The following is a 12,189-nucleotide window of genomic DNA, read 5'->3' as shown; positions in this document are numbered from 1 at the left end:
GTCAACAGTGTGGATGTTGAAACACACCCTGGCATACAAGACTTAATTAATTATTAAGCCTTTTCCTTTTTTTTTCTTTTCCCCGTGTCTCCGATGGTTGGGAATAGCAGCATGTCAACCAGGAAAGCTGCTCGGGGATTCAGAAGGGGTGAGACACAGGGTCACACTCTGTGACTTCAGGCAAACAAGCTGATCTCTTAAATAAAAGTGCCTCCTTCCAACGCAGAGGGATTGTACATAATGAGAAGAATTTGAACCACAAGGAAAGATGATCCTGGAATTGCTTTTATTAATTGTACAACCATATGTGTAATTTTTGCTTCACTCTTGAGAAACTTGAACAGTTGTGTTTCGTTCTACTCTTCCTATTAGGAGAAAATCTTTTTTTTTGGCTGCTGTTTTCCTGCAGGTAGAAAGCCAAGGCATAGTTAGCATTAAGTAAACTAGCTGGTGAGGTTGACCGCAGGGCTGGAAGGAGACTGCAGCCAGCTCCCGCCCTCCGGGCTTGTTCTCCCTTTGAACTGCACGATGGACTTGGCTGTTCCTTGTCATGTTATAAAGCAGCCGTCCACACTGCCTCTGTCTCTGGATTTCCTGAGGGCTGTGTCATGCAGGGTTAGGTTGAGTTCACAGTGGGTAAGGTGAGGTCCAAATGGAAAGAATTCCGCGAGAATGATGGCCGTTTTAAGTGGGAATAACAGAAGGATAGACTTGGGCAGGAGGAGCCCTGCGTTAGCAGTTAGGACGCAGGCCTCCTCCGGCCCCGGTCCCCGAGCTCCGGTCCCCGTCCCTGAGCCAGTCACCTGACTGAGCCTGGGTTCCCCTGTGATATTGGAGAGAGGAGTTACGTGGACCCACGGGAGCGCTGCATGGGGCACAAGCAGATGGGATTCCGAAAAGGGAGGGGTGAATGGAGTTTTAATGAAAAGAATTCCTTCAAATGTGTTGCTGAAACATGCTACATAGAGGTCCTTTGAAAGGAAAACATCTTTTGGTAAATTGATGGGTTGTTTTGGGGATAAGTCTGGCTGTTCATAAATTGCATCTTCTGGAAGGCGAATTGTAAGGGAAACTTGTTTTTCTCCTCTGAATACTTCTAACACCAGATGTGTGGGTTTTTTCCCCTACAAAGCAGTTCTCCTGTTCTCAACTAGCAACAACTGGGTGTACTACAGATTTAACTCAATTCTGACACTGTCTACATGGAGATAACTTCAGATCCCACAGGGTAAGGGCTCGGTCTCACCAGACTGCTGCCACTTGAGGTGCCAATCACAAGTCCCAATCGCACGTTCAGGCCACTTGTACTTATGACCAACTGGCTGTATAAATCGGGGGTTCCCACACCCCCTTCTTGGACTGATAATTTGCTACTGATAATTTGCTCACAAAGCTCAGGGAAACACTAATTTACCAGTTTATTATAAAGGATTTTATATTTACCAGTTTATTATAAAGGATTTTATGAAGGATACGGCTGCACACACACAGATGAGGTATGTAGGGCCAGGCCCCGAAGGGTCCCGAAGCAAGGGCTTCTGTCCCTCTGGAACCAGAGTATGCCACCCTTCCAGCATGTGTGTTCATTCACCAGCCTGGAAGTTCTCTCCTTGTTCTAGAGTTTTACAGGATTTAATCTCCAGGCAGCCTCCCCTTCACTCAGGGTCAGTTGGTGGGGCCGAAGTTTCCAAGCCTCTAATCACTTTTTTTCTGGTGACCAGTCCTATTCTGAGGCTGTATATGGGCCTCATCCTAAGTCACCTCATCAGCATAAATTCAAGTGTCCTCCAAAGGGGCTCCTTATGAATAAATTTTAAAAGACACTCCTATTATTTTGGAACTTCCAAGGGTCTTAGGAGCTCTGTGCCAGGAATTGGGGACAAAGACCAAATACATTTATTTATTTTCTTTTGAGTGTTTATTTATTTTGAGAGAGCATGCCTGTGAGCAGGGGAGGAACAGAGAGAGAGGTGGAGACAGAATCCCAGGCAAGCTCCATGCTGTCCGCACAGAGCCCAGTGAGGGTCTCAGTCCCACAACCTGAGATCATGACCTCAGCTGAAATCAAGAGTCGGGTGCTTAACTGACTGAGCCACCCAGGCACTCCACCCATTACTTAGTATACCACAAGGAGCACCTGTATTTTATTTTAGTAACGATAGTAGATTGAATAGTGTCTTGTTGATCGGGAACCTGCCCTTTTGTGCCTCTGTTGACTGTTACAGTTTGCTGCCACCTGACAATTATTGGGAGCCCCAAATGAGATACTCATCTTTTAAAGACAAATGCTAAGAATCCTAATGGTCTTCTTTCACATCTGCTGTTGCTTGGAAGCTGTGAAATGCTGTTCCAGATGGAACTGTGTAACATGTTTTTTTTTTTTTAAACTAAGTTTTTAGTTATTTTTTGTTTTTTAAAAATGTTTATTTTGAGTGTGTGTGTGTGCATGTGCTTGGGGCAGGGGCAGAGAGAGAGAGAAGGAGAGAGAGAATCCCAAGCAGGCTCGCAGCTGTCAGCTCAGAGCCCTACATGGGGCTTGATCCCACAAACCATGAGATCGTGACCTGAGATGAAATTAAGAGTTGAATGCTTAACTGTCTGAGTCATCCAGGCACCCTGAAAGCTAAACTTTTGATTTTGAGATTGTTGTGGATTCATATGCAGTTGTAATAAATAATACCAAGAGATCTTGTCTATACTTTAGCCAGTTTCCCCCATATGTAACATCTGGAAAAACTATAGTAAAGTATCATTTCCAGGAAATTGACATTGGTAAGAGTAAAGACACTGAACATTACCACAAGGATTCCTCAAGTTGCCCTTTTTTCGTAGCCACACTCATTTTTCCTCCTTGCCCCACCAACTTCTTAACCCTTAGCAATCGATAATCTGTTCTCCATTCCTATAATTTTGTCATTCAGAGAATGTTATATAAGTGAAATCATAGTAAGTAACCTTATGCAATTGACTTTTCACTCAGCATGATTCTCTGGAGATTTAAGTTTTTTTTAAATCAAGTTTGTTCCTTTTTATTGCTGAACAGTCTTCCATGGTATGAAAGTACCACAGTTTTTCTTAACCATCCACCTGTTGAAAGACATGTGGATTGTTACCAGTTTGGGGGCCATTCTGAGTAAGGCTGCTATAAACATTTTTGTACAGGGTTTTATGTGAACGTAAGTCTTTGCCTGGGATAAATGCCTGGGAGTGTAGTTGCTGGGTTGTGTGGTAGTTTGCATGCTTAAACTGCCACACTGTTTTCCATTGTGGGTTTACCATTTTGTATTCCCATCAGCAATGTGGGGGTGCTTTAGGTTCTGTACACCCTTGCCAGTATTCGGCATTGTCACTCTTTATTTTTTATTACTTTTCTCTTTTAATTATTTATTTTTCTTTATTATTGTTCTATTATTAAAACCCTGAAAGGTTTTAAAATGTGTTATTTCTTCTAAAATCAGCATCTTGATAACTTGGCTAAGCCTGTGCAGCTGGTGGCACTGAGGCCCCCTCCTGCCTCTGGCCCTGCAGACCAGCTGCGGAATCTGCTGGGCTCTTTCTGGATGACCTCCAAAGGTCATTGGCTGAGAGGCAGCCGTTTCAAGGTCATTGTCCTACCCCTTGCCCCATCAGAGGTCACATGTTGGAAAAGTCCCATCTTGACCACACTTTCTTGTAGAACTTGATGTTCTTGGATTTGGAGGGCAGGCTGCCGTTTCCTTGGTGGTGGCCACGGGTGGGTGATGCTGTTGATGTGGAGGCCGCCGATGGCGTTCAGAAGGAAGAGGAACACCAGTGAGTGTAACCCGGTTTCAGAGGAGGATCACAAAACCCAGGAGCACCCCACCCCAGAAAAGGAGGAAAGAGACAAGGAAGGGGACAGAGCCCATGGTCCTCGCACACCTGGGATGCCATCGGGAGCTGCAGGGTGGCCGTTCCGGGCACAGGCAGTGCAGAAGCACCACAGTCCAGAGAGGCGGCCGTCAGCCACAGCTGGTGGCCGTCAGGGGAGGAGCTGGAGGGGGTACTCCACCAAGGACTGGGATGGAGGGGGGGGGGGCGCCATGCTATCTCTGGGCCTCGTGGTTCCCCAGGCTCGTCCTCGAAGCCTCCTGCCAGTGGGCTCCCGGTTTCTATTTTGGCCATCTTCATGGGTGTCTTCACGGGTGGGTGATAGGTGTAGTACTTGCTGTGCTCACTGCCTCCTTGGACGTCATTTCCTAGTAGGATTGTTTTGACCCTTAAGTTTTGAGAATTCTCTTTATGTGTTCTGGCCCTTTGTCAGATACGTGGACGGCTGATATTTTATCCCACTTTAGAGCTTGTCTTTTCATTCTCTCTCTCTCTCTTTTAAGTAGGCTCTATACCCAGTGTGGGGCTTGAACTCATGACCCTGACATCAGGAGGTGCTCGCTCCACCGACTGAGCCCGCCAGCCACCCCCAGTCTTGTCATTCTCTTAACAGGGTATTTTGCAGAGCAAGATTTTACTTTTAATGTAATAGAATTTGTCAAATTTGTCTTTTATGGCTTGTGCTTTTGTTGTTGAAGCTAAGATCTCGTTGCCTAGCTCTAGATCCCAGAGATTTTTCATGTTCTGTTTTCTAAAGGTTTTACAGTTTTACATTTGATTTTAGTACTAGGTTTAAAACTTAGGTTGAGGTTCCCCCCCTTTTTTTTTTTTTTTTTTTGGTTTTATGGGTGTCCAGTTACTCCAACACCATTTGTTGAAAGGGCTATCTTTCTTCCATTGAATCACTTTTGTACCTTTGTAAAAAAATCAGTTGGGCACATTTGTGTGGTTCTGTTTCTGGGGCCTTAATCCGGTTCCACTGATTTATAGGTCTGTTCCTTGGCCAGTAGCACGTACTCTTGATTACTGTACCTATCATCGTGTAGGCTGATCCCTCCAGCTTTACTCTTACTTTCTGTGATTTTATAAGGTATTCTGGTTCTTTTACCTTTCCATATAAATTTTAGAATGATCTTGTCTTATCTAAACACAAATCTTGTTAGGATTTTGACAGGAAACTTGTGTGGTTTTCAGTATATGAGTCCTATACACATTTTGTTAGATTTACACCTAAATATTTTACTTTTTTGAGCAGTTGTCAATGGTATGGTATTTTTAGTGTTGGTCTCCATCTATTCAATGCTAGTATATAGAAATACAGTTCATTTTTCAGAAGATGTGTATCTTTTATCCTGTAACCTTGCTAAATTGTTAGTTCTGGGAGTCTTTTTGTAGAGTCTTTGGGATTTTTTTTTTTTAAGTTTATTTATTTTGAGAGGGAGAGAGTGTGTGTGTGTGTGCAAGCTGGGGAGGGGCAGAGAGAGAAGGAGAGAGTATCCCAGGCAGGCTCCATGCCGTCAGCACAGAGCCCAACTCTGCTCAGTCTTACAAACCATGAGATCATGACCTGAGCTGAAATCAAAAGTCAGACCTTTGACTGTCAGAGCCACCCAGGCACCCCTTTCGGATTTTCTGTGTAAACAACCATGCCATCTGCAAATGGGAATAGTTTTATCTTTCTGAACTTTATGGCTTTATTTCCTTTTCCTTACTGCACTCGCTGAAACTTCTAGCACGATATCTAGCACGATATTAAGTATGCAGTGAGAGCAAACTGCCTTGCCTTGTTCACTGTCTTAGGGGGAAAGCCTCCAGCGTTTGGCTGCTAAGTGTAGTGTTAGCTGTGTGGGTTTTTTTTTTTTTTGTTTTGTTTTGAAGATGCTTGCCATGAAATTGAGACAGTTCCCTTCTATTCGTATTGTTCTAAGAGTTTATCATTATTATGAATGAGTGTTGTATTTTGTCAAATGCCTTTTCTACACCAATTGACGTGATTGTATGATTTTTCCTCCCAATGTGTTTGTAAAGAAAAGGACTACAACTGAAGAATTTATATATAAATGGGAAACTTGGAAGGTCATAAAGCAGTATAAATCAGAGAGTTAAATTTTCCTCTGTTAATTTTATTTCTTTTACAGGTTTTTGTATAAACACCTGAAAGTATGGGACAAAAAAAGTAATCTTCAGTGTTTGTTATTATAAATAAAACAGCAATAAAATTTTTTGTATCTATCTCCTAGCATACTTCTATTTCTGCAGGATAGAGTTCTAGATGTGGAATTGCTAGGCCAAAGACAATGCTTTCTTAAAATGTGGGGTCAAATCAAAGTATGTGAAATCCTCTTGCCTAATTGGTAAGCTAACTTTTCCCTTAATTGTGATTTCTTCCTTGTATTGACACCTTCTGCATTTTTTTTTTTTTTTGGAGATGTATTTAATGGTATTTCTAGCATAGCAGATTAGAGAGATGATTGGATTTCTTTGCGTTTTTCATATTTTTTAAAGGTACTCTTTCTTTGAACTTGGTTTTTATTTTTTAAAAATGAACTTTTACCAAAGTGTACTACACATTAATAAAAGTGCAAAGATCATAAATATATAGCTTGGTGAATTATTACAAAGGGGATATACTCCCATAGCCATTATCCATGCCAAGAAATAAAACAGCAGCCCTGAGACCCCTCTCATGCTTGTTTTGTCACATCATTTTCTCCACCTGCAGCGTAAGTAATAAACTGCCTTTTTGAACCATAAATTAAATTTCTGAAATGTTAACCGTAATTTGTATAAGTGGTCTTATAGAGTCTGTATTTTTTTAATTTTTTTTATTTTTTATTTTTATTTATTTATTATTATTAAAAAAAATTTTTTTTTCAACGTTTATTTATTTTTGGGACAGAGAGAGACAGAGCATGAATGGGGGAGGGGCAGAGAGAGAGGAAGACACAGAATCGGAAACAGGCTCCAGGCTCTGAGCCATCAGCCCAGAGCCTGACGCGGGGCTCGAACTCACGGACCGCGAGATCGTGACCTGGCTGAAGTCAGACGCTTAACTGATTGCGCCACCCAGGCGCCCCTTAATTTTTTTTTTTTTTAATGTTTATTCATTTTTGAGAGACAGAGAGACACAGCATGAGCGGGGAAGGGGCAGAGAGACAGAGAGGGAGACACAGAATCTGAAGCAGGCTCCAGGCTCTGAGCTGTCAGCACAGAGCCTGACGCGGGGCTTGAACTCACGAACTGTGAGATCATGCTCTGAGTGATCTAAGCCGAAGTTGGATGCTCAACCGACTGAGCCACCCAGGCACCCCGAGTCTGTATTTTTTGTGTATGTCTGGTTTCTTTGTTCTGTATCGTGTTTGTAAGATTCATCTTTGTTGTAGCAGCAGTAGTTGATTTTCATTGCTATAGCGTGCTATCACATTTTATGAATATGGCACAATTTTTGGCTTCTGTGTTAAAGTATTGCAAATAACTAATTCCATTCTGTGACTTGTCTTTTCACACTTAGTGGGTTTTTTTGATGAGCAATAAGTACTATTAATGTCGCCCAGTCTATAAATCTTTCTCTACCCTGTAAAGAAATCTTGGTCTACCCCAGGGCCAATGAAGATGTTCTCCTTGAACTTCTAAAGAGGCTTCTGTTTTTATCTGTAAAAGTCTGTTACAATAAATAAATTCATTCTTCATACTTTTTAAAACAGAATTTTGCTGAAAAATAGATATTGAATTTTAACAGATGCCTTTTTAGTAGTAGTTAAGCTAGTTACCTGATCCCCCCCCCCTCCGTTTTTGTATTTAATCTTGTGTTTAATAGTGCCTTCTTTTTTTTTTTAAGTTTATTTATTTATTTTGAGAGAGAGAGCACGAGTGGGGGAAGGGCCTAGAGAGAAGGAGAGGGAGAGAGAGAGAGAGAGGGAGAGAGAGAGGGAGGGAGGGAGGGAGAGAGAGGGAGAGAGAGATAGAGAGAGAGAGAGAGAGAGAGAGAGAGAGAATATCCCAAGCAGGCTCCACACTTTCAGTGCAGAGCTGGATGTGTGGCTCAACCCACAAACCCTGAGATCACGAGCTGAGCCAAAGTCAGATGCTTAACCAACTGAGCTATTCAGGTGCCCCTCATTTGTTCTCATTAAATGAAGTTAGTTTGGGGGCGCCCAAACAGTTGAACATCTGGCTTCAGCTCAGATCAGGATCTCACGGTCCGTGGGTTTGAGCCTCGTGTCGGGCTCTGCTGATAGCTCAGAGCCTGGAGCCTGCTTTGCAGCCTGCTTTGGATTCTGTGTCTCCCTCTCAGCTCTGCCCCTCCCCTGCTCACATTCTGCCTCTCACTCCCAGAAATTAATAAATGTTAAAAAAAAAAATTAAAAAACATAAAAAATGAACAGAATAAATTAGTTTGTAATTTTTTATTTTGCATGTGATGCTCTTAACTGTTCTGTGATTGAAGCCATCTCTCTGTGCTTTTGTTGTTGTTGTTGTTCTTTGGAATACGTAATATAAGAATTATTTTCCTTTGAATGTCGGGAAAACATTTGCCAGCAACTTCATCAGTGATCTTTTTGATTTATTGATAAATTTTCTCCTTCCCTTAGTTTTAGATTTCTCTTTCTGTTTATCTGTTTATCATCTTTTTACATAGCTATATTAATTTCACATGTATCCATAGAGATTATAGTTTCTTTTTAATTATATTATTTTTTATTTCTGATTTTCTTAACTCACATTTTATTTCTTCTTACAGATGAATGAGACTATTGGTCTGTGTTGTATTTTTTAAATTAATTAATTGATTAATTTTTAAAGCAGGCTCCATGCCCAGTGTGGGGCTTAAACTCACAGTGTGGGGCTTGAACTCACAACCCTGAGATTAAGAGTGGCATACTCTACTGACTGAGCCAGCCAGGTGCCCCTGTGTTGTATTTGTTAAAATGAATTAGCTTGATTTTTTTTCTGCTATATTTTCCACTTTTAAAATCTTTTTGAGATTATTTTGTCATTTACTTTTTGGCTTGTAAATCTGTTCCGTATCTGAAATCTCTGTTCGTTTTTTTCTGTTTTCCTTTTTTTCATACTATGGTTAGTATGGTGAACTTTTTTTTGGTATACTCCTGTGTATTCTGATAAAATTAATATTTCTGTTCAAAATATTTTATTATGTTCTGTAATTTTTTTCTGGACATATTGACAATTTAGGAAAGATGTTATATGTTTCAGTTAAAATATAATTTATCATTTGTCACATAATGTATTACTACATATTATACATAGAATACGTATATTTTATAAATAATGACTGTAGTATTTAGAAAGATCTTTCATAGGCTATTTAATGAAAGTGGTTTTGTTGGCTATTTAAATTGTGTCACAGTACCTTTATTTGTATTTTTTAACTTAAATTTTACGTATTTTAAAAAATATACGCATGGCATGAAATTCAGAGGGAACAAAAAGGGTTTATAAGATGGGCTTTTGTCTTAACTTTATTTTTCCTTAACTGTGAAGCAGCCAGTGTTACTAGTTTGTTGTGTTTCTTTCCAGGGCTATTTTTTACATAAATAAGCAAGTACGTATGTTGTCCTCTTTCACACAAATGGCCATCAGCATCCTACTTTTTTTTCACTCAGCATACCATGCAGATGATTTATATCAGTATATAAGAAATCTTTTTAATTTTGATGCTATAGAGTGTTCTGATATATATCCTGTATGTATTTATATCTAACATTTATATATGAATGTTATAAATAGATATAAATAAACATCCTTATTTGAGACATAGTTTGCCATTCTTAGGAGTGGGTCAGGCTGATGACTGCCACTGTTTTACAGAGTTACTGGCCCCTTAAAGAAGTGATGAGCTCACTTCCCTTAAGGAGGGGAGTGCATTAGGTATCAGAGGCAGTATTTCATGAATTCTGAGGTTGAAGGTCCTAATAATATAAATTTTTAACAAATGTTGACTACAGTAACATAACATGCGTAAAACGTAAAAGTTGTGCTTGAAAGGTTATACAGTGAACACCTGTGTGACCCCATCCGCGTCAAGAAATGGAACATTGCTGACCTATGGGGCCGGGCATCTTCCAGTAGAGACTCCCTTCTCTGCTGCTGCTGGCAGTCACTCTCCTGACCACTGTGGTATTTGTGCCGATGGTCTTTATAGCTTTATCGCCTAATCATGTATTCCTAAGCAGTGCAGTAAACTCGTGCCTATTTTTGGATGTTTTTCCCCAGTGTTTTTAGATACTTGAAACTGTACCCCCAAGAGCAGTCTTGAGGAGGAAGAGTCACAAAGGGTGTATGGGAAGTGAAAGGACAACGAATCCTACACATCTTGCCTTAATGAAGTCTGCGGACTTCAGTCTTACTATTATTAGGTGAACTTGAGATCTTTCTCGTACCACGTGATGGAGCTATATCTTTGCTGTTGCCAGGATTCTGGAACTAGCTCTTGTGTTTGGTTCTTTGAAGTACTGTTTCTGAGTCACCTATTTGCTGTGACCAGGGGATGATCCAGCCTGGAGGTCTCTTCTACATGCCCATTCTGTTCCTGCCTGTGCCCCTCTGCTGGGCGTTTTAAACTGTGTTGGTGCGTAAGTGCTCCCGTGGATTGCAGAAGAAAAAAAAAAATGAAAGTTAGGCTTTTTTTTTTAATGTTCTTTTTTCTTTCCTAATCCTGTAAGAGCTATGCAGTTCAATCTTGGACTTTATTCATGAATTCTTGTTCCTCAATCCCCTTTAGTCACCTCAAAAACTTGAGCAAATCAAGGTTTCCTTTTTTTGTGCAGAGCACATTGCGTTTGCTAAAAATACAGGCAGAAAGTGGCGCTGTGGTCTTGATCATGCCCGATTTTTAAAATCAGAATATTCTAGGGGCGCCTGGGTGGCTCAGTTGGTTGAGCGTCCAACTTCAGCTCAGGTCATGATCTCGCAGTTGGTGGGTTCGAGCCCCATGTCAGGCTCCGTGCTGACAGTTCAGAGCCTGGAGCCCGCTTCGGATTCTGTGTCTCCCTCTCTCTCTGCCCCTCCCGTGCTTATACTCACTCGCTCTCTCTCTCAAAAATAAATAAAACTGTAAAAACTTTAAGAACTCTATATAAAGAGGCCATAGAAATCATTTTGTAGTTGAGTTATTTTCAAACTTTGGGATGCTACCTGACACCACAACCAAGTACACATACAGATATTTGTAAAGCATTAAGATTTCACCAACAGTTAACTCCGTACAGTTAACTCTGACATTGTTTATTCTATTCTGGTTTCATTAAAAATGTTGATTGGGGACCCATTAAATGGTCTGCAGGACTCTGCGGTAGGTCAGTGCCTACAGTTAAGAGGTACCGTGATTTTCTGGAGGAGGTGGTGGACTCAGGATTAAACGGAGTTCGGCAAAGTGGCGTCCCTGGTTAGTGTGGACCGTGGAGAAAGACAGGCTTGCCCTCAGCCCCCGGCTTCGTCACTTGCTGGTTCTCATTCTCGGGCCCCAGCCTCCTATAAAATGGGAACAGCCCTCCCTGCTGATTTGAGGATTAAATGAGAGAATGTCCGGCTGTAAGGCAGGCTTTGATGCACACCTGCTGGAATTAGCCGTCGTTCCCTGTTCAGGGCTCGCCGGAGTCTCTCTGACTTCTAGCCCAGTGTTCTCGGTACGGATTGTAGCATCTACTGTGACGGGGGTGCGGGGGCAGCAATAAGTAACTGCACAGGTGGACGAGAATTGCTTAGCCCTCTGGATCAGTTCAGGCGGCTGCTGGGGTCTGTGCTGGAAACTTCTGTTACTGTACAGAGGGGTGCAGACTGCCTAAATCGCCAGGTGGTGGCCATGCCTTTGGTGCAGAAAAGTTAGTCTTCCTGTCCTTGTTCACAGGCACAGGTTGACGCCAGAGAGGGAGTGAGAGAGAACGAGTGTGTGTGTGACCCATCTACGGGAAGGCACAGGACTTACAGGAAGTGCTGTCCTGCCTGAGTCTTCATACTACCTCCTCTCCTTTTTCACATTTAAAATCCATTTCTTCCCCCTCTGCCCACCCCCCTTTTAAGTAATGCCCACTTTTTATGTCTTAGACGACAATCTGTCCGTAAAAGGAATTGAAGCAAATATGTACATCAAGATTTAAATAAGAAAGTTAAATTTGTACAATGTCCTACCATGAAGAGAAACCCATTCGTTAACACGTGGTGGTTTTTCTTGGAGTCTTTTTTTCACACATTAAAAAGAAGGTGATGGTAATATTGTACATTCAAGTATGTGTGTAATGAAATGAAAAACTAAACTGGAGTGATACCTCCAGGTGAGTAAGAGGCATGATGAGGGGAGAGAAGGGACAGTGTTGAGTGGAG

General features: G+C 41.5%; 1 protein-coding gene across 8 annotated transcripts in view; it reads left to right on the top strand.

Moving 5' to 3' along the window:
- RCL1 (RNA terminal phosphate cyclase like 1) overlaps positions 1 to 12,189 on the top strand; it is a 98,521-nt gene that overhangs the window by 44,139 nt on the left and 42,193 nt on the right. The gene's annotated exons all lie outside the window — the stretch shown is intronic.

This window comes from Felis catus, chromosome D4, assembly GCF_018350175.1.
Source record: "Felis catus isolate Fca126 chromosome D4, F.catus_Fca126_mat1.0, whole genome shotgun sequence".
NCBI classification, from domain to species: domain Eukaryota; kingdom Metazoa; phylum Chordata; class Mammalia; order Carnivora; family Felidae; genus Felis; species Felis catus.
The sequence above is the reverse complement of the archived record's forward strand: the minus strand, read 5'-3'. Positions and strand labels throughout refer to the sequence as shown.